This window comes from Sus scrofa, chromosome 17 (genome assembly GCF_000003025.6).
Source record: "Sus scrofa isolate TJ Tabasco breed Duroc chromosome 17, Sscrofa11.1, whole genome shotgun sequence".
Lineage (NCBI taxonomy): Eukaryota > Metazoa > Chordata > Mammalia > Artiodactyla > Suidae > Sus > Sus scrofa.
Window position 1 is genome coordinate 21,189,413 of NC_010459.5, and position 26,123 is coordinate 21,215,535.

Sequence of the window (26,123 nt, forward strand, 5' to 3'; positions counted from 1 at the left end):
AGATGCTGAGAATTCAGGGAGATAGTCCCTTATAAGTACTTGCACATTATCTACACATGATAAATATGCAGTAGATTGTTCGCTAGTATCATCACTGTCAAACTCCTCTCCCATCCCTAAGATAAAGTAACAGAGTCATAAAAATCTAGTTCATGTATAAGCATTCAAAATAATCCTCCGTCTCTAATATGTGTTCCTGATTTCCAGTTTGTAAACCATGTGTGTGAGTTTGGGGAGATATTTGGAAGTTGGGAAAGGAGAGGTGTGGAAATTTGGTGGAATCTGGGAGAAGAGTGTCCCACAAACCAAATAGACTCTGAAGGGCTCTGAGTCTGAGAACTGCATGCACACGCACACAGGCACACACAGGGAGATTGGAGAATTGGAGGGAATGGAGCTTTAGCCACAATAGTCGTTCAAACAAATTAAGTTGTTTTTATTTTTTATTTATTTATTTTTTAGGAAAGGAAGGGATAGAAAGAGGGAAGAAAGTATAAAGAGTAACGATGGAAAGAAGGAAGGAAATGAAGGGAGGGAGATGGTAAGGGAAGGTGAAAAGGAGACAAAGGAGGAGGAAGACCAAGAGCGGGCATAGGAGTGAGGGGAGGAGGGAGGGAGGAAGGAGGGAAGCAAGGAAGGAAGAAGCAAGGAAGGAGGAAGCACGGAAGGAAGTAGGGAGGGATGGAAGGAGGGAAAGAAGGAGGGAAGGAAGGAGGGAGAGAAGGAAGGAGGGAAGGAAGGAACGAAGGAAGGAAATAAGGAAGGAATGGAGGAGGAAGAACAGTCCTGGCCTGTAATAGAGTGAGATTTCAACAAATGACCCAATTACCCTTCTCCCACAAATATCTAAGCCAAGAATAAATACCTGTCTGGAATTCTTATATAGACAGGAAACTTGGACTGAATGGCATTTAAAGTCTTTTCTAAGTTCATCTTTTTAATGAAACTTCAGATTTTGAATGATGTTTCTGGCTAGAGAATGCAAATATGTAAAGCGAACACTTACTGTTTATTTTTTTTTATTTTTTTTTAGCTATACTTTCAAATCCCAAAAAGGAAACAAAAGTATTTTCCAAAGTTGTTATATGCACAAAAATTAAGGGATCATTACTGCATGTCCAAGGCTGACAGACTGTTTCTTTCCACCAAATTCTTATTAACACATGACATTTACGATCTGATCCCTCTGGAATCCAGCCCTCACGGAACATTGAGTGATAGTTTCTTTATCAAAAATAGCAACCAAATGAAAATGTTCACTTAGTGCAATTTAGTGCTGCAACATTAGCCATAAGTGCTTTTTTTTTTTTTTTCCCATGGAATTTAAAAATACCGCTTGTTTGGGGAATCTAGACCTTTCCAACATATGTGACCAATTACATGCCTCTTTTCTACACAGTTTGATTTTTCTCTGTTTAAAAGAGCAGCTTTAATTGCCACCTAGGTTTGGGGTCTTGCGGGTCCTGTTAATGTGGCTGTTGAAATTTATTATTATTACACTTAGAACACTTGTTACAGTATTGCTTTGATTGAACTTGCATTTGCCAACTTTACCCCACAACTCAAGGATAATGTGTGCTATTGATTCACTCAGATGGCTTTATCCAGAGAAGCACAGCTCAGATCTCTGTGTAGACTGGAAAGTTTACCATCTGGCATGTTTAGATTCTGCTATTGACCATGAAGCTCTGGGAATGCTTATAAGCACTGCTGTTTATTGTTGTTTTATCAATTTGGGTTGGTATTTTGTTTATTCTGGGATTCTATGGCTAAGGTTTCTCGAAGCCCCATCTCCCTGGCTTTGTGGTGGTTCTATATTCTGAATAGAAAGACTTTCCATAGGTGTGGTCTATTCTGTTGTTTTTCTCACAAGTATGATTTTTTTCTTTAAAAATTTACAATGATAAACAATACATTTTGCATAACTTCATTTAAAGATATTCGTTCACGTAGATCGAAAGCTGAGACCCACCACAGAAGAGCTTTCGGCACCAAAGGAACGTGGGTCTGAATTTGCTGTGAGTCATGAAAATTGATGAGGTGGAGAATTTCTGCTGGATTTTTATTTAACAGAAATACAAGGTGGCTAATTTGAAACAAATAAAAAATAGGAAGGTTGCTTTATGGGCCTTGCAAATGGGCAAATGACCTTTAAAATGAGGAATGACTTTGCCACGCTGGTTAAAGGCAGGACCAAAGCATTTTTGGACCTTTTTGAGGGAACATGTTGGATGAGTGACGTTTTTGAGGAGGTAGAAAATTCCCCAAGGACTAGTTCCATCAAATGAGGGTTGGGGAGTTTCCATGGTGGCTCAGTGGTGATGAGCCTGACTAGTATCCACAATGATGTGGATTCCATTCCTGGCCTCGCTTAGTGGGTTAAGGAAGCAGCATTGCCATGAGCTATGGTGTAGATTGCAGATGCTGCTTGGGTCCTGTGCTGCTGTGGCATAGGCCGGCAGCTGCAGATCCAATTGGACCCCTGGGAACTTCCATATGCTGCAGGTATGGCCCTAAAAAGCAAAAAAGAAAGAAGAAAAGCAAAGAAAGAAAGACAGAGAGGAAAGCAAGCAAGCAAGCAAGCAAACAAGCAAAAGAAAAGAAAAGAGAAAAGAAAAGAAAGGGTGAGTGTTGGGGTTTTGTCAAAGGAGAGTTTGTAGGGTAAGGCTGTGGACAATCTCAAGTTTGGTCTCCTTCCATTTAGATAAAAAGGAACGGAGTGGTATTGGGAGAGGATGGGAGTCCTGCCCTCCTGAACTTTAGCTCAGTTGCTTCCCAGCCCACCTGATGCAGAATTCCCTCAGATGTTTCCAGGACCCCACCAGGTCACCTGACTCAGCTGGGGTGGACTCCCTGACTCCTTAGAGTGGACCGCGTGTGAAGCAGAGTAAGGGCTAATATTCGCCTTTGGGGGAATATCACTCAGTTCTGACCTAAATCAGGCTGGAGCACCAAGAGATCAATGAATTTTGGAAAGCTCTCTCCCTGGTTCTGATACCATTAGTGCTGGGTATGCAGCTGGTATTGAGTGAATATTTGTTGAATGGTTGTGTCCCTGTCCATCTTGCCCCTCTCTTCTGTTATGTTGATCTCAACAAATCAGTGCTTTTATTATATAATATCCCCATATTAATCTCTATAACATCTCATTTTATGCAAGGTCAAGTTCAAACTCCCTTCCTTCACCTTTGGTATAGCGTCACATCCCTTAGTCCATCATTTATCAAAGATGGAGCAATCTTTCAAGCCCTGTATTCAAACCTGGCTTTTTATATGAAATTTTCTCTAAGATAATTTCTTATCTCTCTCTCTGAAAAAGTCACAACCAGGGCAGCCAGGCTGGGCTGCAGAGTTAACACCTCCCGACGAATCCTCATACAAAGTTTGGGAGTCTGTGGCCCAATTCTGGGAGCATTTCTCAAAAATTTGCCAATGGAATTAGTCTTGTTTGCTCAAAGTGGTGACCTAAGATCCAAAGGCTGTTACTGCAAACAGCTCACAGTCTGTTTTGGAATAAGCCTTTTCTCCCTTCCCTATCTCACCCTCTCTATCCCCCCCCCCATACCTTGTGCTTCCTGGAGTTACTTCCCAGATATATTACCTGTGTACAAGTCCTTCTCTCAGGATTTGTATTTAAGGGAACCCTAAATAAGATGCATATACTGAAATACTTAAAAAAACCCCATAGATTGCCCAGCTTAGAGTTGTACCCATGACAGGGGCTAAAATTATATGTATTCAGTCAATATGGATAGGAGTTTCCTGGTGGCCTAATAGTTAAGGATCCAGCATTGCCACTGCTGTGGATTGGGTCACTACTGTGGTATGGGTTTGATCCCTGGCCTGGGAACTTCTGCATGCTGTGGGCATGTCCAAAAAATATATAGATACATAAATGGAAAATATACCCCATATCAATATCTGCTTTTGTCTCCTATGAGGCACTCAGATTTTATTGAGCTTTGTATTTAATTAATAATAAGAATGTGTTAGAGTCACTGTCCACTCCCAATGTGATTCTCTTGTAGCCCTGTTAGTGCCCCGCCCAGATCTCCTTTCCCAGCTGATGCTTACCTCTCACACCTGTTCTGCTGGCTGTCACAGGGACCCTTCCTGGAGAGTCTCCCTCAGCCAAGAGGCAACAGCCTCACCCACGAGGTCACATTTACCCTCCAGAGGTGGTCAATAATTGATTGACATGGAGCCACTACAGGCTAGTCCTTTTGCCTCAAAGGGGGCTCCATGGTGAAATCCACACACCAGAGCTCCTTGGGGGGTCATGTTGAAGGTTGATATGACACAAACTCATTCCTCCCCCACCCTTCTCCCCTTACAGCTCTCTGCCCTGGCACCCTCCCTCCATATATCACCTGAATCCAAATCCCTATTTCAGGCTCTGCTTTTAAAGCACTGAATTTAAGGCCATTCTTGATATCCATTCATCCTTTTTTTCTTACAGCACCTTTTCTCCCAAGACCCCTGGACAACTTACTAATACATTTCTCATATAATGTGATAACTCATATATACAATAAGTTTTAGAAATTAAAAAAAAAATTGAGTTCCCATTGTTGGCTCGGTGGGTTAAGAACCCGAGCAGTATCCATGAGGATATTCAATCCCTGCCCTTGCTCAGTGGGTTAAATGATCCAGCATTGCCGCAAGCTGCAGTGTAGGTCATAGATGTGGCTTGAATCTGGTGTTGCTGTGACTGTCGTTTGGCCTGCAGCTGCAGCTCCAATTCAGCCTCTAGCCTGGGAACTTCTATATGCCACAGGTGTGGCCCTAAAAGACCAAAAAAAAAAAGGGGGGGGAGTTCCCATAGTGGTGCAGCGAACCGAATCCGACTAAGAACGATGAGGTTGCGGCTTCGATCCCTGACCTCGCTCAGTGGGTTGAGGATCCGGCGTTGCCGTGAGCTGTGGTGTAGTTTGCAGACGTGGCTCAGATCTGGCATTGCTGTGGCTGTGGCTGTGGCTGTGGCTGGCGGCTATAGCTCTGATTAGACCCCTAGCCTGGGAACCTCCATATGCCGCAGATGCGGGCCTAAAAGGAGAAAAAGACCAAAAAAAAAAAAAAAAAAAAAAGAAGGAAATTTTATTTATGAAACAAGGTAACGCCTGCACCTGCAGCCATGCTTATCATTTTTCCCTCTCCCTCTTCAAAGTCTAAGAATGACATTTGGCATCTCTTTCAAGAAGTAGCCAAAGAAGATGTGGACTATGTTCATTATATGGAATTTCTCTAGGAGGCATATTTAAACATTCTTGGGGAAAATAGTCTGACTTTTCTGTTTCTCACCGTACAAATTTTACTGCAACATTGTACAGAGTGATAGTTAACATAGCTCAGCTAATAATTTATAAGAGGCCATTTTGAGGTTAGAATATTTTAGCTGCCTTGTTGCTTTTGCAATTGAAGGCAGCAGAATATCTAGAAAAACCAAAAACACCCTTTTAAATTCCCCAAGGCCTTGTTTAATGGAGTGTATACAATCAAATTTCAACAATCCATGGCTAGATTATCTATGGCAGTGCTTCTCAAACTTTAATGTACACATGAATCACCAGGGGCTCTTGTTTAAATGTATATTCAGGTTCAGTAGTTTGAGGGGAGTGCCTTACATTTTATATATAGGAACATCTCTCATAAAATAGTGATGCCATTGTCCATGGACTGAACTTTAAATAGCGAGGAGCAAGATCTTAAATTTTCTTTCACTGCTATGGTACTCTCCCCCATGCCCCCATAACCATATAGATACTATAATCTAAATGTAAGACTGAAAGTCTAACACTGAGATCCTTCATGACTATGCAGCATAAGCCAAGTTGTCTTCCTGACCTCTGATGATAAGCTCAGAGTCCAAGGACCTACAGTAATGTTGTACAAGATCTAAAATAGGAAAAATGTGGACTTTTAATCATTTAATTTTCCAGATGAGAGCAGGCTAAGGATAGATTTCTCCTGAATAATGTCCTTATCTAGCTTACAGAAAAGCACATCACCTTAAATGGTAACAGAAAGAAAATAAAAATATCAGAATCTGATTCAATACCAAAATCTGAATAGATTTATGACAAGGAGAGATTTAGTTAGTAATCAACAAACATCTCACAAAGAAAAGTACAGGATCAGATGGCTTCACTGGTGAATCTACCAAATGTTTAAAGAAAAATTTAGGAAAGGAAACTTTACAAACTCTTACAAAATATAGAAGAGGAAGAAACACTTCCCAACATTGGAAAAGATATTACAAGAAAAAAAAAACTAGATATGCATATCTATTAGGAACATAGGTTCAAAAATTCTCAAAATATAATACCAAACTGAATACAGAAATATAGATACATAGAGGATTATATACCATAATTAAATGAGATTTACCCCAGAAATGTAAGGTTGATTCAACACATGAAAATCAATCGAAGCAATATACCACATTAAGAGAATAAAAAACATGAACCACCTATTAATAGACACAGGAAAAGCACTTGACACAATCCAGAAGAATTTCATGATAAAAATATTCAGCTTACAAGGAATGTAAGACACACTGGTAAAGGAAATCTATAAAATCACCACATAGCATTATACTTAATACTGAAAGTCTGAAACGTTTCCCCCTGAGATCAGGACGATGACAAGTGTTCTTGTGCTCCTACTGAACACAATACTGGGGATTCTAGTCTGTCCAATTAGGCAAGAAAAAGGAATAAAAGGCATACAGAATACAGAAGGTGGTCACTTCTGTATTTGTAGAAGACATGATCTTTTCTAGAGAAAACACTAAGATAGAGACAAACATCCACTAGTGTTAATAAGCAAGGTCAGCAAGTTTCCAGGATACGAAATGAACATACAAAAATAATCTTATCTCTATACAGTAGCCATGAGTGATCTGAAAATCAAATTGTGAAAACAATTCCATTTATAATAATACCAATAAGAAATACCTAGGAATGAATTTCACCAAAGACATGTGAAACTCATACGCTGAAAACTTCAAAACATAATTGAAAGAAATGAAAGAAGGCATATGTAAATGTAAAGATAACTTATGGTCATGGATAGGAAGACTTTATTTGTTAATATGGCAATATTTCCCAAGCTGATCCTAAAAATCATGGAAATTTAAGGGACTCAGAATACGTAAATCTATCCTGAATAAGGACAAAGTTGGAAGGTTCACATTTTCCAATTTCAAAACTTAATCCAAAGCTACAGTAATCGATACTGTGTGGTAGTGGCATAAACATAGACAAGTAGGAGTTCCCTGTTGGCTCAGTAGGTTAAGGATCTGGTGTTGTCATTGCTGTAGCAAGAGTTTGATCCCTGGCCTGGAAAATTCCACATGCTATGGTGGAAAAAAAAAAAAAACAATAACAAATAAAAAATAGATAAATAGCTAAGTGGTATAGAAGTAAGGGTCCAGAAACAAACATGCATATTTAAGGTCAATTTATTTTTGTTAAAGGTGACAGAACATTTCAAAAATTGGGTTTTCCACAGGCGGTGCTGACACAACTGTATATCAGCACTGAAAAAAAAAAAGTTGAGGAGTTCCCATTGTGGCTCAGCAGTAAGGACCCCAACTAGAATCCATGAAGATGCAGGCTCGATCCCTGGCCTCACTCATTGTATTAAGAATCTGGCATTGCCATGAGCTGTGCTGTAGGTTGCAGATGTGGCTCAGATTCTGTTTTGCTGTGGCTGTGGTGTAGGCTGGAACTACAGCTCCGATTCTACCCCTAGCCTGGGAACTTCCATATGCTGTGGGTGGGGCCCTAAAAAGACAAAAAAAAAAAAAAAAAATTTGGACCCCTCCCACACCCCATATACAAAATTTAACTCAAAGTAGATCAAAGATCTTAATGTTAAAACTAAAATTTCAAAACTTTCATAGAATCAGTAGTATAAATCTTCATATCTTGAATTAGCCAGTAGTTTCTTAGATATGATACTTAAGGCACAAGCAACCAAAGAAAAAGATAGGTGAATTAGACTTCATTAAAACAAACAAACAAGCAAAGAAACAAAAAACAAACCAACAAAAAACTGTGCTGCACAGGGGACATCATCATTAAAGTGAAGAGATATCCTACAGAATGGGAGGAAATACATGCAATTTACCTGTTAATGACCTAGTATTCAGAATATATAAAGAACTCTTGCAATGCAGCAACACAAAGACCATTATGGGGAAAAGATGTGAAGAGATGCTTCTCCTAAGAAAATATGCTAGTGGACAATAAATTTATGAAATGATTTTCAACATCTCTAGTTATTAGGGAAATATAAAAAAAAATCACAGGGAAATACCATTGCACACCAAGTAGCTTGTGTATAATAAAAAGCAAACAAAAACAAGTGTTGGTGAGGATGTGGAGAATTTCAAACCATCATACATTGCTGCTTGGAATCGAAAATGGTGTAACTACTGTGCAAAATAGTGCGGCAATTCCTCTAAATGCTAAATGTGGGGTTACCATAGGACCCAACAATTGCATTTTGAGGTATATGCAGAAGAGCATTGATGATGTCTGTTCACACAAATACTTGTAAAAGAATAGTCATCCTTTCCATGCTGCCCAAGCAGGTGTTCATACAGCATTGTTATGGGTTCCCATCATAACTTTAAGGGAAACTTTCACAATGTTGGGGGCCCCAAATGTCCTGCAAAGGAGGAAGATGTCCTCAAATTCCTTACAGCAGGAACCCACTTAGGTGGCACCAGCTTTGATTTCCAAATGGAACAGTTTATCTACCAAAGGAGAAGTGATGGCATCTGCATCTTAAATCTGGCGGGAATGTGGGAGGAGCTTTTGATGGCAGCTTGTGCCCTTGTGGCCATTGAAAACCTAGGTAATGTCAGTGACCTATCGTCTAGGAATCGTGACCCGCTAACTGGGCTGCATTTGCTGCTGCCTCTGGAGCCACTCCTACTGCTGGGTGCATCACTCCTGGACTATCCACTAACCAGATCCAGGCAGCCTCCTGGGAGCCCAGACTCCCAGTGGTTACTGATCCCAGGGCTGCCCACCAACCTCTCTCAGAGTTCTCTTATGTTCACCTGACCGATGTTGCTCTGTGTAACTCAGACCCTCCTCCACATTATGTGGATGTTGTCATCCTGTGCAACAACAAGAGGGCTCACTCAGTGGGTCTGGTATGGTGGATGCTCACCCAGGAAGTTCTGAGCATGTGTGGCACCATCTCCCATGAACACTCATGGAAGGTCATGCCTGATCTCTACTTCTACAGAGATCCTAAAAAGATTGGAAAGGAAGAGCAGGAGGCTGCTGAGAAAGTGATGACTAAGGAGGAATTTCAGGGTGAATGGACCACTCCACTCCTGAGTTCACTGCTGCCCAGCCTGAGGTTGCAGACTGGCCTGCAGGTGTGCAGGTGCCCCCTGTGCCCATCCAGCATTTCCCCACTGACAATTGGAGCCCTCAGCCTGCCACCGAAGACTGGTCTGCTGCTCCCACTGCTGGAGAGGAGCAATCACTGAGTGGTCTTAAGCTGTTCTTTCACAAACTTTTAAAATGCAAATAGGTTGATGGAAAAATCAACAATTTCTACAATTGAAAAAAGAAAAAACAACATTCACAAAGCTTTACTCATAGTAGTCAAAAAAAAAGAGGCAACCTAAATGTCCCTCAACTAATTATATGGATAAACAAATGTGGTATATCTATACAATGAAGTATTATTCAGCCATGATCTGAGTAATGGATGCACCTTGAAAACATGATACATGAAAGAAACTAGACATAAAAGGCCACATGTTGAATGAGTCCATTTATATGAATGCCCAGAATAGGGAAATCTGTTGAGACAGAAATAAATGTTGATCAGGAGCTTCAGGAAGGAAGAATGGAGGGTGATTGTTCTTTGGCAGGGAAATGAAAATATCCTGGAAATGAGATGATGAGGGCACAGTCTTGCATTGAATTGTACACTTTAACAGGGTTATATTTTTTGTACATGAATCATTTCAATTAAAGAATCAATGTGAGTTCATAGAAAAGCAAACATACCAAGCTTTCCACAAATATAAAGAATATTACAAAGCCTGTTATAACTAACGTTGGGGGGCATTTTTTAACCTACTGTTGTGTTAATCTGATGCCAACCATGGGCACAAATATTTGAACCTGAGGGCAAAAATCATCCCCATATTAGTGAAGCTGCATTATTCAAAAAGAGGGCAAACAGAATTTGTGTGCCCAGAGCTAAGAATTTATGAGGAAGAAATGAAACCCAAGAAATAAATGATATGAACATCAATATTATGGTTTTAAATTAGTTCAGCACTCCTGCTTGTGGTCAAAAAAGTTTGAAATCACAGTGAGTAAAATGAAAGAGAAGAACAACAATGTACAAGTTTAGATTTTACTTTGAGAAAATTCTCATTGTTACTTAATAACTTGTATACAAGTTCTACTTCCTTAGGTTGATCCAGATAATCATGGCTGTATCATATATCAGGGCTTCTCAAACCATCAACCTGGGGACCTTGTTAAGATGTAGATTAGATAAACAAATGAATAAATGATTGTTGAGAATCTCTGATTCTCTGTTTGGGGCATTGCACTTAGGCAGATGTTAGCATTATCCTATTTCATATCTCCTGCAACATCATAATGAGTCCTTGGAGTCAGAGCTTATCATTGGGAGCCTGGGGTGGGAGTGGGGGGTTCATTTGGCCTGGGCTGCACAATCACAAATCAGTCTAGTATGGGGCTTTCAGTATTATCTCCAAGTTACATTATCCATAAGATTAGGAGTGGGGTGCAGGAGTGCAAGCAAATATCTATCAACAACTTTAAAATTGTATCTCATGAAGAGACCACATCCCTAGTTCTGTATTAGTTTCCAGCCGCCACTGTAACAATTTACTGCAGACTTAGTGGTTTCAGAAAACACAAATTTATTAGTTTACAGTTCTGGAGGTCAGAAGTCTGAGAATGGGTTTTATGGGCTAAAATCAAGTTGTCGGCAGGGCTGCATCTCTTCTAGGAACTCTAATGGAGAGCCATGGCTTGCCTTTTCCACCTTCTAGAGGCTACCTGCATTGATGTGTGGTTCTTTCCAGCAAGGTCATCACTGAAACCTCTGCTCACCCCCCTTCTTCTCTGACTCTGACCTGACCCTCTTGCCTCTCTTCTGATTACACTGGGACGACCCAGGACACTCTCCCCATTTCTGGGTCCTTAATCACATCTGCAAAGTCCCTCTTACCAGTAAGACATTATATTTACCACTTCCAGAAATTAAGCCATTTTAGGGGCCAGTATTTCTACTTTGCTTTCTTTCTTTTTCTTCTTTTTTTTTTTTTTGCTCATCATTGACAAGTAGAAGTTCCCAGGACAGGGATAGAACCCCTGCCACAGCAGCAACCTAAGCCACTGCACCACTAGGAAACTCCTTGGGAGCTGTTATTTGACCTACAAGTACCATGATTGAAGGTGTAATTTCATTGCATGAGGCCCTTTATAAATGATAAATGATCTAGAAGTAAACCTTTAAAATATACCAATTTTTAAACAAGAATTTGTGGTATTTCTTCATTTTTAAATATCCTTGGTGTCTCTTTTGACTTTTGAAAGGTCCCACTTGGAGCAATGTGATTTCTTATCTCAATAATGGGAGAATTGCACAGTTGGGTAGAGCAAACCGGTGGTTCTCAATCTTGGCTACACATTTGAGTCAACTGAAGGGTTTTTTTTTTTTTTTTTAAGTCCCAATGCCAAGGCTGTGTAGCAAATCAGTTAGGTCAGGATCCCTGGGGAATGGAGCCAGGCTTTAGTAGTTTTAAAAGCTCCCTTGTGATTCCAGTGTGTCCCAAACTGAGAAGCATTGTGTGCTATGTTCACCTTTCACTGCTAGGCTAACCTGTTTCTTCCTCTCCTCCTTCCCCATCTCTTCTTCTAGCCTATTTTTCTTGTTATCTGCAATTTTGTCTGTCTCCTTTATTGTAGTGTGTTATTTTGGTTACATCATATTCAACAAGGAAAGACATAAAGATGCTCTCATTCCAACTGATATGGTGCTGCTTAGTGTGGACAGTGCTGTTCTGGGAACAAAAAGATGCTTTGCCTTACTCCCAGGAATCAAATTCTCTTCTCTGGCCCTCAGTTTCCTCATTGGTAGAATGAGGGATTTGGAATAATACTCTCTATGATCTTTTCTAATTTGAACCCCACAATTCTAAATATAGAAAGAAGACTATGGTCTCATGGAAGGAGCTCTGGATCTCAAACCTAAAGGCTACATCTGATTTAATTGAAAGCAGCTTCTATGCATCACTCTTTGCATTTGTTTTGTTTTCCCTAGAGGCAGAATATGAGACACAGATTCAAGAACAAGTGATGTATTTAGGAGGGAACCTCAGGAAGCACCAGGGCAGCAAGGAAGGTGATTCAAGGTACATTCTTTTTTTTTCTTTTGTCTTTTTTAGGGCTGCACCTGCGGCATATGGAGGTTCCCAGACAAGGGGTCTAATCAGAGCTGTAGCTGCCAGCCTATGCCAGAGCCACAGCAACACAGGATCTGAGCCGAGTTTGCAACCTACGCCATAGCTCACGGCAATGCCAGATCCTTAACCCTCTGAGCAAGGCCAGGGACTGAACCTGCAACCTCATGGTTCCTAGTCAGATTTGTTAACCACTGAACCACGATGGGAACTCCGAGGTAGATTCTCAAGTCAGTGTCACTGTGGTAACTGGGGCTTAATTCTGCTGGGAACCCTGGAGTCCATGTCGAACATGAGCCTCAGAGTTACCCCACCAGAGGGGAGAATGTGCTGCAGGGAGAGGGCGCTGTATATGCATTTTCGGTTGTGGTCAGTCATTGCTTGATATCTGCTCCTGAGAACTGCTAATTCTCCAGTCCTTTCAGCTTGCTATGCATAAGGGCAGAGATGTGTGGGGGCAGGAGAAGCCCTCAGGCAAAGAGGTGCAAATGGAGACATTTAGATGCTGGGTCAGTGTGTACCACAGGGTTAGGGCCAAGGGGTTATGGACAGATGCTAATGTGGCTCTTTTTTTTAATGGAAATAAATTCTTCCTCTTTATGCATTAATTAAGGGCATTTGAGGAACAAATGTATTAACATTTCTGAAGTACTTTGGGAACCCTCCTCACCCTTTGGGAAAGCTACTGTAGGCAGGCAAAGTATTGCAACAAAGATATTCTCCTTGTAAAAAAGACTCTCTTGGATTCTTTTAGGAAACATGAAAAATGTAAACCTATTTGGGCGACATTTAGTTACATTCTGTTTCAGGCACTGATATTTTTTTTTCCTCAAATATCAGGAGATTAAGAAGCTAGATTTTTCAATACTGAAAGTAAATGAAGATAGATATACTTCAGGTATTGACAAATCCCTATGTAGGTATTAAGGAAAAAAGATATTGCTGGCATGCTGTGGGTCTTGTGTCCAAAACCAAAGGGAGAAAAGTATGCTTTTCATATCTATGCCAGACAGAACCTATAGACACCTTCCAGGAGCACACAGATTTACTTTCTCCCCCCTGAGTACAGAATGTCACAGCTATGCTCAGGCTCACCATAGTTATGTTCTCCTGACACCATGGACTCCCTTCCATACCTTACTGTAGAACCCTTAGCAAGAAGGGCTCACCATCTCTCCATCTAACTGTTCTAGAACGTACATGGTATCAGGACGTTGTTTTGTTTTGTTTTATTTTAGGACCACACCTGCAGCATAGGGAGGCTCCCAGGCTAGGGGTTGAATTGGAGCTATAGCTGCTGGCCTATGCCACAGCAGTCACAACACCAGATCCAAGCCATGTCTGCAACCTACACCACAGCTCACAGCAACGCTGGATCCTTAAGTCACTAAGAGAGGCCAGAGATTAAACCTTTGTCCTCATGGATGCTGGTCAGATTCATTTCCGCTGAGCCACGACATGAACATCAGGTGATTTTTTTTTTTTTTCAGTAGGATAACTAGCATAGATTTATCTCCACATTGGAAATCTCACTCAGAATTCCTACTCTATAGTTAAAGAATGATCAATGTTTTGGCTTCAGATCTATTATTCTTATCTCTTGGTATCATTTATCAGTTTTCACCAAGACACTGCTGGAAGGGCAGAGTCCATGAGCCGGATCCCACTTAATGCAGAATAGAAGGGGTGGAAGAGACTAGAAGGGGTGGAGAGGGTACAGTGGGTGGAGCATATACCCCCAATATGAATGAATTTGTGTCTTTAGACTGTCTGCAAATATGAGCATATATTCAGGGCCATCAAAACCACTCATCCTCATTTGAGTTGCATGAATGAGCCCCATCTAGACCAACAGAACAATCACTCAGTTGAGCTCAACCCACATCGCTTGTCCATAATTGCTTATTATGAGTAAATAAATTGATGATTATGAGTAAATAAAATGGTGAAGTTTATGGTGGTTTCTTACACAGAGATAGAACTCGTAATATGCTTTTTTAGTCAAAAAATAGGGGAAGACTTTGACATTTCAAATAGATTTCAAAGGTTATGTAGCCTTAGTTAAAATGTCTTGAAGGTTTGTTATAAATTCTTTGTCACATGTTAGGCCCATTGTGTATCAAATAGTCAGGGAATAGTGACACCTTTGCTTATGGAGACCCTGAGAGTGAGGTGCCTTTTCTGATCTTCTCAGCTTTCCCACAACAGCCAAGTGTTCAAAATCAACCTTCTTCACAAGGCTTGCCTTGGCCATCCTGGCTCTAATTATTTCTTCATGCACTAAACTCATACAACCATGAATAGCATCTACTTAGATGTTAAATTCACAGCCTCTCAGTCAATTTAATGTCTTACCACCCATCTAGATAATAGGCTTCTTGTAGGAAAGAAGATGCCTACACCTAGTATGGTATCTTTTATGTGGTTCAGTAGGTGGGAGGATCCACTCAAAAATGTAGGCATTTCAATGATCTACTATTTATTGTTCTTTAAGTTAACACATGGCAGGAAGGAAAGAATAAGGAAACAATGAAAAGTTCTAAGTCCATGGGTCTTTTCCTTTTGACTATGCATCTGTGTTCACTCCTTTTTTTTGTGCCCTTTAGTTTTGTAGTTTCCACACAGATTTTAGGAATGGTGGAGAAATACTCAATGAGTATTATCCTTACAATCATTACGAAGTGTCATTGCAATGCTGAAAATGGTTGTAGAAGTTACAGTGAAGTTCAAAAAGAAGACAGTGGGGTTGATGCCCTGGTACAGCTAAGTGAATAAATGCAGAAGACCTTCAATGCATTTTTGGGACTGAGTTCCAATGAGTTAACCTCATCTGCACTTTCTTGTTTTTCTTGGTTTCCTTCCTCGTTACACCACACTTGGGAGGCAGATGGAAACTTTAGTCCTCCTCATGGCCAATAATATCAACCCTACACAGAAGGATTTCCTTTCAATGTAGAGACACAATCTTGAACTTCAAGACAATTGGGTTTCAGGGATATTACATTTCTGGAGGCTGAGGCTTTATTGTCGTTGATCATTTTAAACCCCTCTCCTTGGTGGAGAATCTCAGGCACCTCCCATTGGGACTCAACGGGGTCTCTAGGAAGATGTAAACAACAAAGTATGAAAGTGCAAGAGGAATGTCAGTCCCCACTTTTCTCCATGGAATAAGATGCAAAATCCAGAAAATTTCCAAAGCTGACCTGGAAGAGAATCTGAAAACAAAGACAGAATTTCTTTAGACGATTAAATCCAGAGGCTGAGATGGATGCCTCTTGGAATAAGAACTAAATGATCTTCTTTCACACTTTCTTGATTTCAAGTTCAAAGTTTCAAAGATTCAAAGGTTCAAAGATTCAAAGGTTCAAAGGTGGTGGCTGGTTGAGAATCTGGGCTTTCTTACCCAACAGTTTGAATCAAAATATTCTTGATTAACTAATTAGCTGCATGGCTGTGAGTAGGTTACTTAACCTTTATTAGTATGGGTACCTTATCTATAAATTTAGTCCATAGATACTATAGCTTGTAGATTGCTTTACACATTTCCTAATAAATAACAATGATGCAGAAAATGTTATTTTTTATTCTGCAGTGTTACTAGCTTGCCTCAGTCCTTCAAGTTGTTAAGAAACTCCTTTTTTTACTAATGTCTTCTTGGCTCAGGCCTCCAGAAGCCAATCCTTATATAGAGATTCACTTAGAAGTGATTTATTATGGAATTACTCCCAGAAAAGCTGATGAAGGAATAAAGGAAGGTAGACAGGGATCAGGAAGAAGCTGATGAGGATGGGGAAATTTCAGGCAAATTCCCAGCTCAGCTTGAACCCAAGGGGACCTCCACAGTTCATCCCACCTTAGGACAAGGGAACTGGGGTTTTATGGTTCAGTGCAAAACGTCATTGTGAAGGCATACCCTGGGTGTGCTGGCATAATGGCTTTAGTGGCTTGAGATGTTCTTCCAAAATGAGGCACAGAGTGCTTCTTTATTAGAAGCAAAGGGCCCAGAATGAGGAAGAAGAAAGATGGACAACTGCCAAATATTTTTGAAAAAGAATAAGGTTTGTTCATATGATAGATTTCCATTCTACCATGTACTTGGTATGTTTAGGATGTTTAGGGACTTAGTGAGAGATGATAAGACTCTGTTTTCAGACAGAAATATGAGACTAGTCAAGGTGAGAATGCTTTTTTTTTTCTTTTTTTTTTTTTTTTTCTTTTTAGGGCTGTACCCTTGGCATATGGAGGTTCTCAGGCTAGGTATCCAGTTGGAGCTACAGATGCTGGCCACAGCAATGCAGGATTCGAGCCACATCTGTGATCTACATCACAGCTCATGGCAATGCTGGACCTTAGCCCACTGAGCGAGCGAGGTCAGAGTTGGAACCCACAACCTCATGGTTCCTAGTCAGATTTGTTTCCACTGCACCATGATGGGAACTCCAAGGTGAGATGTTTCTGATTCAGCTTTGCTTCCATGTGAATGCAGCATCAGGGATGAAGACCTTTTGAATTGTCTGATCTTTTATATTCACATTTTCAAAACAACGCTGACAAATACATGACAGGATCATTTTCATTTCTACTCTTTAATTCTAATTGATTTTAGAATTCAGACTGCCCAGAAATAGATCCTTAGGTACCAAATGACACAGCGTGTAAACACACAGCCTAGAGTTTATGTGATTCCTCAGGCAGCCTGAAGGGAAAGAATCAAGCACATGTCCTCTTTCACGGCTCTGCTCTGGTGGATGTGTGACTCTTAAGCTGCTTGCTCACTTTCTGCAATAATAATTATTGTAAAGGTCTCACCACTACAAGTTATGTTCCTACTAGGCATGTTTGCCAAGTATTTCATTTAGAATTCATGAGTTCCCATTTTGGTTCAGTGAGTTAAGAACCCAACATAGTGTCCATGAGGATGCAGGTTCTAACTCTGGCCTCACTCATTGGGTTAAGGATCTGGCATTTCAGCAAGCTGTGGTGTAAGTCACAGATGTAGCTTGGATCTAGTGTTACTGTGGCCATAGCTGTGGCATAGGCCGGCAGCTCAGCTCTGATTCGACCCCTAGCCTGGGAATTTCTATATGCTATAGGTGCAGCCCTTTAAAAAAAGAAAAAGAAAAAGAGTTTATAAATCAAATAGCCCAATAATATAGATATGATTCTCATTTTACAGTTGAAGAAGCCATCCTTACTGATTGGTCATGAAATATGAACAATCAGTTCATTAACTCTGAGGGAGCACAAATTCTGTGGAATGTAAGTTATGCTCCACAGCTCCCTTTGGGATCAGGCTGACATTGGGAATTTACTGGAATATTCTCTCTCCTTGCTTGGCTTCTTTCCTTCCACCAGCTTTCCTCACTCACCAGCCTTTCTAGAGCATGACTCCTTGGTAAATGATTTGCAGGGTTCCCATTGTGGCTCAGCAGTAACAAACCCAACTAGTGTCTATGAGGACGAGGGTTCGTTCCCTGTCCCTGCTCAGTGGGTTAAGGATCCAGCATTGCTGAGACCTGTGGTGTAGGTCCCAGAGGTGGCTCAGTTTTGGCATTGCTGTGGCTGTGGTGTAGGCCAGCAGCTGTAGCTCCAACTCAACCCCTAGCCTGGAAACTTCCACATGCTTTAGGTGTGGACCTAAAAAGACAAAATTAACAACAACAAAATTAACAAAAAAGATTTGCACATGAATTCTCATCTTAGGGTAGCCGACCTAAGCCATTAGCTCAGGAGGATATTGTTACCGGTTGTAAGACCCAGGGAAAGTGGGTGATGCAACTTATTCAAGGTCACAAGTTTAGTTAGGGTGACAACTCACATATCAACTTAGGTTTGGCTCCTTCTCAAAGTCCTGTTTTGAATGCCACCACAGAGTGTCTCCCAGCAATCTGAGGTTACACCAACTGAGGTGTAACGTAACAGATAATGTTCCAGTATCATGACTCTGATCAGGTCTGCCCCATCCACCCCCTTCAACTCCACAACAGCTCTCTGATCAGTTACTCAAGAGACTGAGGCTTTCTGAGCATCTCTTATCAGAGTCAGCAGGATCTGGAAAGAGTGGAAGCAAACCGCCCTCCCCTGTTAGTCCGTTTCTGGCATCTCAGGGTTTTATTGTTATTATTTTTTATTTCTCCATTTGGGGAAAGAGTTTAGACATGGCCTCATAATGTAGAGAAGAGATGGCTATGGGAGGAGGGAGACTAAGGCAGGTATGGAAGGTGAACAGTTAGGTCCTACGTGGAAAATACAGACTCTTCTGAGATAAAACTGCGTTCTCTGTGCTCTGGCTTTGTCTGCAGGATGTGCACAGCTTGGCCTTCCTTTCCTTATACCCAAAAAGGAAGAGTGAGGGTTTACACCAAAGGAATAAATCTGAGGGAATTTCAGACTCTGTGGTCTCTAGATTGAAATTACTTAAGCACCCCCAACCCCAGCACTTTTACCTGTAAGAGATGATATTAAACTGCTTATGGATGTGGCTGATTCAAGACAAACCATTTTCTTGAACTACAGGAAGTCACCAAAAGGATATAATTCTAGTCCACCAGGAGAAAAATTAACTAAACTTGTTGAGAGAGAAAATAAGGGTTAGCTAATTTCCACATTAATTTGTATTCTGATCACATAGCCTTATCTCTAAATTGTATAATTAGGTCTCTAAATTCAGACCATCCAGGAAGCTATCTCAGTGCCCTCTCTGCAAAGAGAAAAGGGTAGGTTGCAGCCAGAATTGCTTATCTTGCTTTTCCAAAAAATTAGAAGAGTATCTTCTGTGAGAAAATGCAGGCAGAGGGGTGGTTGGCATTTTCTTGCCTCGCATCACTCTTCTCCAGCCCAGAGCAGCCTTCAGAAAGTCTATCAGCGCATCTACACCCAAGAACAAGGAAGCCACCACACCCATTTAATGTGCTCTGCAAAACATCTCCAGCTGCGTGAGACTCAGATCCAAGTTGAAACCAGCAGTGGAGTTCCCTGGTGGCATAGCAGATTAAGGATCCAGTGTTGTCACTACGGCAGCTCAGGGCAGTCCTGTGGTGCAGTTTCCATCCCTGGCCCAGGAACTTCCACATGCTGTGGGCATGGAAAAAAAAAAAAAAAAAAAAAAAAAAAAAAAAAAAAAAGGAAAGAGAAAAAAAAGAAATCAGTACCAACTGTGGTGCTAGAGAGGTTTTTTTTAGAGTACAGTTGATTTACAGTGTTATGTCAATTTCTGCTGTATAGCATAGTGACCCAGCTACACACACATATATTCCTTTTCTCATACCATCTTCCATCATGCTCTACCCCTAGAGACAGGACATAGTTCCCTGTGCTGGACAGTAGGAGAGAGATTTGTTTTTCCTTCTAGTGCCTGCTTCTGTGCCTGCTTTCCAATCTGTTCCAGAAGCAGCTTCATCTCTTAATCACAAAAAGGATATGAATTCTGATCATTGGCATTGACACACACATTACTTGTATGGAAGTTACACCTACATACTCCAGTCATTTAGCGAATCATTATACATCTTGAATGGATTCCTGGGTGACTTAGAGATATCACATATGCACAAGACATATAAAAAATGTACTTATCTTAGCCAGACTCACCTGGAAACAGAGCCTGAGTCAAGGATTAAGTACTAAAGCTTTATTTGGATGATGCAACCTCAGGGCGGTAAGGATGAAAACAAAAGAAAGTGAAGCAGAGAAGGATGGAAAACAAAATGACTAGGTACTGTACTAGTCATTGCTTCCTAATGACCTGTGAACAGAGGCAGCACATTGCCTGGCAGACATGCCTGTTCAGCCCCATGCGGTGTCTCTGGATAGGATTTATAGACTCTTCCTATGGAACAGTCCATGGGAAGGAATAAGGAGAGGACACTTACTTGTCTGCTTCTTCTTGTGTTTTATTTTCCCCATAGATGACCCCAGAGGGGATCGGCTCACCCACACATCCAGGTTTACTTACCCAATGGCTTTTTTTTTTTTTTTTTTAAGGGCCGCACCCACAGCATATGGAAGTTCCCAAGCTAGGGGTCAAATTGGAGTTGCAGCTGCCTGCCTACACCACAGCCACAGCAACATGGGATCTGAACCGTGTTTGCAACCTACACCACAGCTCACAGCAACACCAGATCCTTAACCCACTGAGCAGGGCCCAAGGATCAAACCCGCATCCTCATAGATGCTAGTCTGGTTTGTTGCCACTGAGTCACAATGGGAACTCCTCCAATGGCTTTTCAGCCCCTCAGGATGACAGACCTCATACCCCGCAATGTGACTTTTCTCATTCAGCCAGATGTCATGAGATAAACCCAAAGCTCAGCTCTGTAGAATACCTGACATCCCTCTTGCAACTTGTGGTCAGGCCATCAAGGTCCAAGCAAAGTCAACCATTTGTACCATAACTAAGACAGAGCAAGTGCCTAAGGATCTGGGAAAGGCTGGCACCAAAAGAATATGAAGATACACATAACGTGTCAGATACAATAGTATAGAGTTAATAATTAATAAGGAATAAGTAGGATTTATGTTATGCTTGTTATAGTTTTAGCAATAGGTATATTCTCTTGAGCCATTTGCTGTGTGCTGGGCACTTTTTAGCCCTTTAAAGAGTGATGTATTGACTTTGTGAAAGATGGGCCATACTCCTTGCTCCTGTGGTTCTAGAGCAAAGCCTTCCAGCAAGAGACAGAGTTTATCCTGAGCACTTGACTTTGAATTTGGCCATGTGGCTTGCCAAAACCAATACAATGCAATGTGAGTGACTGTGTAACCACTCCAACCCTTAGGGGGCCCTGTATGCTGCACCTCAGCTCTCTCTCAGACCCTTGCCCCCAGGAGAACAAGTATGAGGCACAACTGGACAATGAGAGACCGCTCCAGAGCACAGATGAGCCATACTAGTTGATGCCATCCTAGACCAGCCAGACCTGATTGGCCAACCAGCTCATCAAAGATGAATAAGCACTGGCCAATATTTCCACACCAGATCTTCGCAACCTTCCAGCCAGCCCACACATTCATCAGCAAAAATACATTTTGATTGTTATAAATCACTGTGGTTTGGGGCATGCTTTTTGTGCTGTATTATTCTGGCCACAGAAGACCAGTCAGTCCAAAGCTTAACAGCAATCCTGTGAGGTAGGCATGCATTTAAAAATTTTAACAAATGGGAGAAACAGGAGAGGCTAAATGACTTGACCAAGATCACACATTAAGCACTTTTTTTTTTCTTTTTATGGCCACGCCTGTGGCATATGGAAGTTTCCAGGCTGGGGATCAATTCAGAGCTGCAGCTGTCAGCCCACACCATAGCCATAGCAACACTAGATCTGAGCTGTACTTGTGACCTACACTGAAGCTTTAGGCAATGCTGGATCCTTAACCCAATGAGTGAGGCCAGGGATAAAAATCCACATCCTCACGGACACTATATTGGGTTCTTACCCTGCTGAGCCACAAGGGGAACTCCACACACATTAACATTTGATTAGAACCCAGGTATATCTGATTCCATGGCTTTAATTGCTACACATAACTCTTATGTTTCTCTGGACCCTTTATCTGTACTCTTTGCTAACTAATGGCTTGGTAAACAATTTGACCATGTTGTCTTATTCCTTATAATGCTATAATTCCTCTTAATTCAATGCTTGGAGGGGCTGGGATTTTGTAATTAAGTATGTATTAAATAGACGAGACATTCAGAATGGAGATAGTATCAGAATATATGGCACAGCAAAGACATCAAAGGAAAGGCAGTTAAGCGGAGTTCCCAGAGTTCCAGTCATAGCTCAGCAGAAATGAATCTAACTAGTATCCATGAAGATGCAGGTTCAATCCCTGGCCTTGCTCAGTGGGTGAAGGATCTGGCTTTGCCATGAGCTGTGGTGTAGGTCATAGATACATCTTGGATCTGGTGTTTCTGTGGCTATGGTGTAGGCCAGCGGCAACACCTTTGATTTGACCCCTAGCCTGAGAACCTCCATATGCTACAGGTGTGGCCCTAAAAAGACAAAAAAAGGGGGGGGGGTTGTTCCCATTGTGGTACAGCAAAAACAAATCCAACTAGTATCTGTGAAGATGTGGGTTTGATCCTTGGCCTCCCTCAGTGGGTTAAGGATCTGGTGTTGCCATGAGCTGTGGTAAAGGTTGCAGACATGGCTCAAATCTAGCATTGCTGTGGCTATGGTGTAGGCTGACAGGTGTAGCTCTGATTTGACCCCTAGCCTGGGAACTTCCATATGCCATGGGTGTGGCCCTAAAAAGCAAAAAAAAAAAAAAAAAAAAAAAAAAAAAAAAGAAGAAGAAGAAAAAAAGAAAAAAAAAGCAATTAAGTACACATTTTACCCCAAAAAAGAAAGATGGGTGAGGCTTGTAGTGGAATGATGTGGACAATGACACCATCAGGCAACAGCTGCTCCCCTGGGTAGCACATGCCATGCTAGTCTGCAAGGGGTGTGTGGAGGTCTTTGAGGCTGAGGATTTTGCATCTCCTTTCTGGGAAAACTGATATCCCTCATTTGCTGTATCTGCTCTTTGAAATATGTGACCATACATTGATTGGTCTGATGTTTATATGTGGCTTAGGGGGTCGGTCTCATGCATTCATTTAAAGCCTTACCCCATGGACTACCAACTGGCGGGGTGAAGACCCAGTATTCTATTCAGTCAGGGGCCTCTGCCATGCTTACCCAGCTGGATTTGAAAACAAAGGAAACTGCATTTGAGTGTGAGGTCAGGCAGCAAGCCTGGACTCCTGAGGCACCAGGGTTTGTGTATCTGCCCCATCAGTGCAGCGGGGAGACGGGGCCTCATTCCCATTAGTGTTAATGGAGCCAATCGTATGAATCCACCACACAGTAATGTGGAGCCTCTTGTGTTTTGATATCTTAATGCATGAAATGACATCTCTAGGGAAAGGCTTGCCTCCTCTTAAGTGCTCGCAATTCCCATCAATGATAATGGAACAGAGACACACACACATACCCACTTTGCCCAGAAAAGTAGGCAAAATACAGAAAGTGATTCAGATGGGGGAGTGTCACAGGAAACTCATAGAAACTGCAGGAAGGGTCTAAAACATTCCCTCTTTCTGGGTTTGGTTAAGCAGTTTCATTGGACACAGACATCTTTCTCAGAACCTTCAACAGATAACTGGCTATGCTGTCCTCTCCAGGAGAAGGCGATATTTATACATGTTTGAAAATACCCTTTGGGACCTGGGGTGTATTTATGAAAAAAGGGAATGGATCCTAGATTGGATCTAGTTTTAGCTTTGCGTTGTATCGCTCTGTTTCCTGACAACAACTTGGAGATGCTCCTGTTTTGCCCCTCTGCTGCTCGGAGTCCTTTGATCCCACCCATTCTTTCACTTTAAGAAAAAACAAGTGATTGTTGCAGGACTCTCTATATTTTGCAGGTGCCCTTTTGTAAGACGCTTTTTTCCCAAATGAAACAATTTTCAAAACAAAAGAAAGAAAAGAAGGAAAGAGGGAGGGAGGGAAGGTGGGAAGAAAGGAAGAGAAAGAAGGAGGAGGGAAGGAAGGAGGGAAAGAAGGAGGGAAGGGAGGGAATGGAGAGGGAGCTGGGAGTTGCAGGTGTTCTCAAGAGACACTGAGGTTGGCGGTGGGGGGCGGGGGGGTGGGAGGGTAAGATGAGAAAGGCCAACATGGGGCTTCCTTCCCTCTGTCCCCAGCTATGGAAGAGGTGACACACTCTCAAGGCTGCTCTGGGCAGGAGAATTTCAGTGCCAGACAAGAAAGTGCCCACTACGCCTCCGCCTGCCCTTCCTTCTGGAACATGCTTTTCTGTCTTTTAGGAAAAGCAAGATAACCAACTCTGGTCCTTTTTTTTCCTCTCTGCAGAGAGACCACTGATATAGATTCCTGGATGTTCTGAGGTTATTAATGAGACATAATTAACAATTTTGAGATAAGGCTGTGTGATCAGAATACAAAGTAATGTGAAAATCAGCCAACCCCAATGTAGTCTCTCAACAAGTTCGTGTGATTTTTCTACCAGTGAACCAGAATTGTGTTCTTTTGGCACCTTCCTATAGTTTAAGAATATGGTTTGTCTGGAACCAGCCATATATCTGTAAGCACATAATATTATCCCTTTTGAATGAGATTGGAAATGTGCTGTTGGGGCCCTTAAGTAATTTCAATCCAGAGACAACAGCATCTGAAATTCTCTCAGATTTATTTCTTTGGTGGGAAATCTCTGACTTGTTTGTTTCTTTTTAAATGTGGAGCAAATGAGTGCTGGGAGAGCTAATCGATTCTGTCGTTAACACCCACGAGGGGATACATTCAGCAGAGAGCACCAGGACATGATTCAGAGTGGGCCAAGGATGCTTCAAGGGGACAAGACAGTGAAGGGAAAAGAAGAAGCAGAAGGGGCATGTAGAGACAGACCAAGATGAGCTTTGCCCGACATTGTCCTTAGCGATGTTGAGAGGACAGAATGAGGTACATGTATCGTTCAGTTGAGTATGCACCACCGCATGATTTCTTCTGGACAGTGGTTTTTGCCCTTTTGAAGCTTAGGAACCTACTCTGAGACCCTCATAAAAGCAATGGACCCTCTTCTTGGGAACACACACTCACATACATAGCCAAGCTCCCACACAGTTTCATTATGTTAGATGTTCATGGGTCCCCTGATGTCCATCCATGAGCCCCAAGTTCAGAGAAACAGCCAAACAGAAGAGTTCAAGGTCTGAACTTCAGTCTGACTGGGGATGTTGGATCATGGAGAACAATGGTCTGGGCCTCTCATTACTAACAATCTCATATAGAATGTGAGTTTTTTGGTAGCAAGGACATATTGAGACTGGTGGAAATAGTAAAATACACCAATACAAGTTGCAATGGTTCTTGTTGAAAAGGTTATATCTCTGGGTGTGGGTAAGGATATTTTACGTTGACAGGCCTGTGTAGTATCACACAGAATGATTTTGGAGGTATCCCAACCTTTCCTTTCCATCCCTGTCTTACACACACACACACACACACACACACACACACACACACACAAAATCAACCTTCTTCCATGCCTGTTACTTCAGAATCACTTAAGCAGGATAGAATCAATAGGTCTTTAACCACATTCCATTATTGAAACATCAACTGCTTCTCCATGCTTAGCAGCCTCTCAATTGGTCTGGTTTCTTCACAGAAAAGCACCACCTTGAAATAGTACCCTCTGCTCTCACACCAACAAGGATTCTTCTTCCCAATCTTTCCATCGGCAAATGGCAGGCCTGAATGTTAGACCTATAGGGACAGAAAGAGAAGATTACTTTTACAGCTTTGAGAAAACAAAAATACAACAATTCAGTCCTTTATTTCATGACACCCCCCCCCCCAGAAATAAGCAAAATCTCTGCCACGTGACAATAGAGTGGCTATTTTTAGTAGGTTGTTACCTGTCAGATGTTAGGGAGAAGTTCTTCAAAAGGGGACATATTCTGATTCCTCAATCAAATAGATGCATTCTTTAGTCTGAAAGATGCAAACAACTGTCATATCAGTTATTACTTGTGTTAGTGCCATGTTTCCTAAAATAAAGAGTAATTTCTTGGTAAAAGTGGGTAGATCAGATGGAATAACTTCCTAAGTGCTTTTTATTTAATTTTTTAAAAATTTTG

At 41.5% G+C, this 26,123-nt stretch overlaps 1 long non-coding RNA gene and 1 pseudogene across 1 annotated transcript in view; both read left to right on the plus strand.

Annotated features, from left to right (window-relative positions):
• Positions 1-26,123, plus strand: part of LOC110257461 — a 331,523-nt gene that overhangs the window by 101,848 nt on the left and 203,552 nt on the right. Inside the window, exon 3 of the long non-coding RNA XR_002340074.1 lies at positions 12,343-12,433. This is a non-coding gene — a long non-coding RNA (uncharacterized LOC110257461). The remainder of the gene's footprint in view (positions 1-12,342; positions 12,434-26,123) is intronic.
• Positions 7,807-10,656, plus strand: LOC100156992 (annotated as a pseudogene).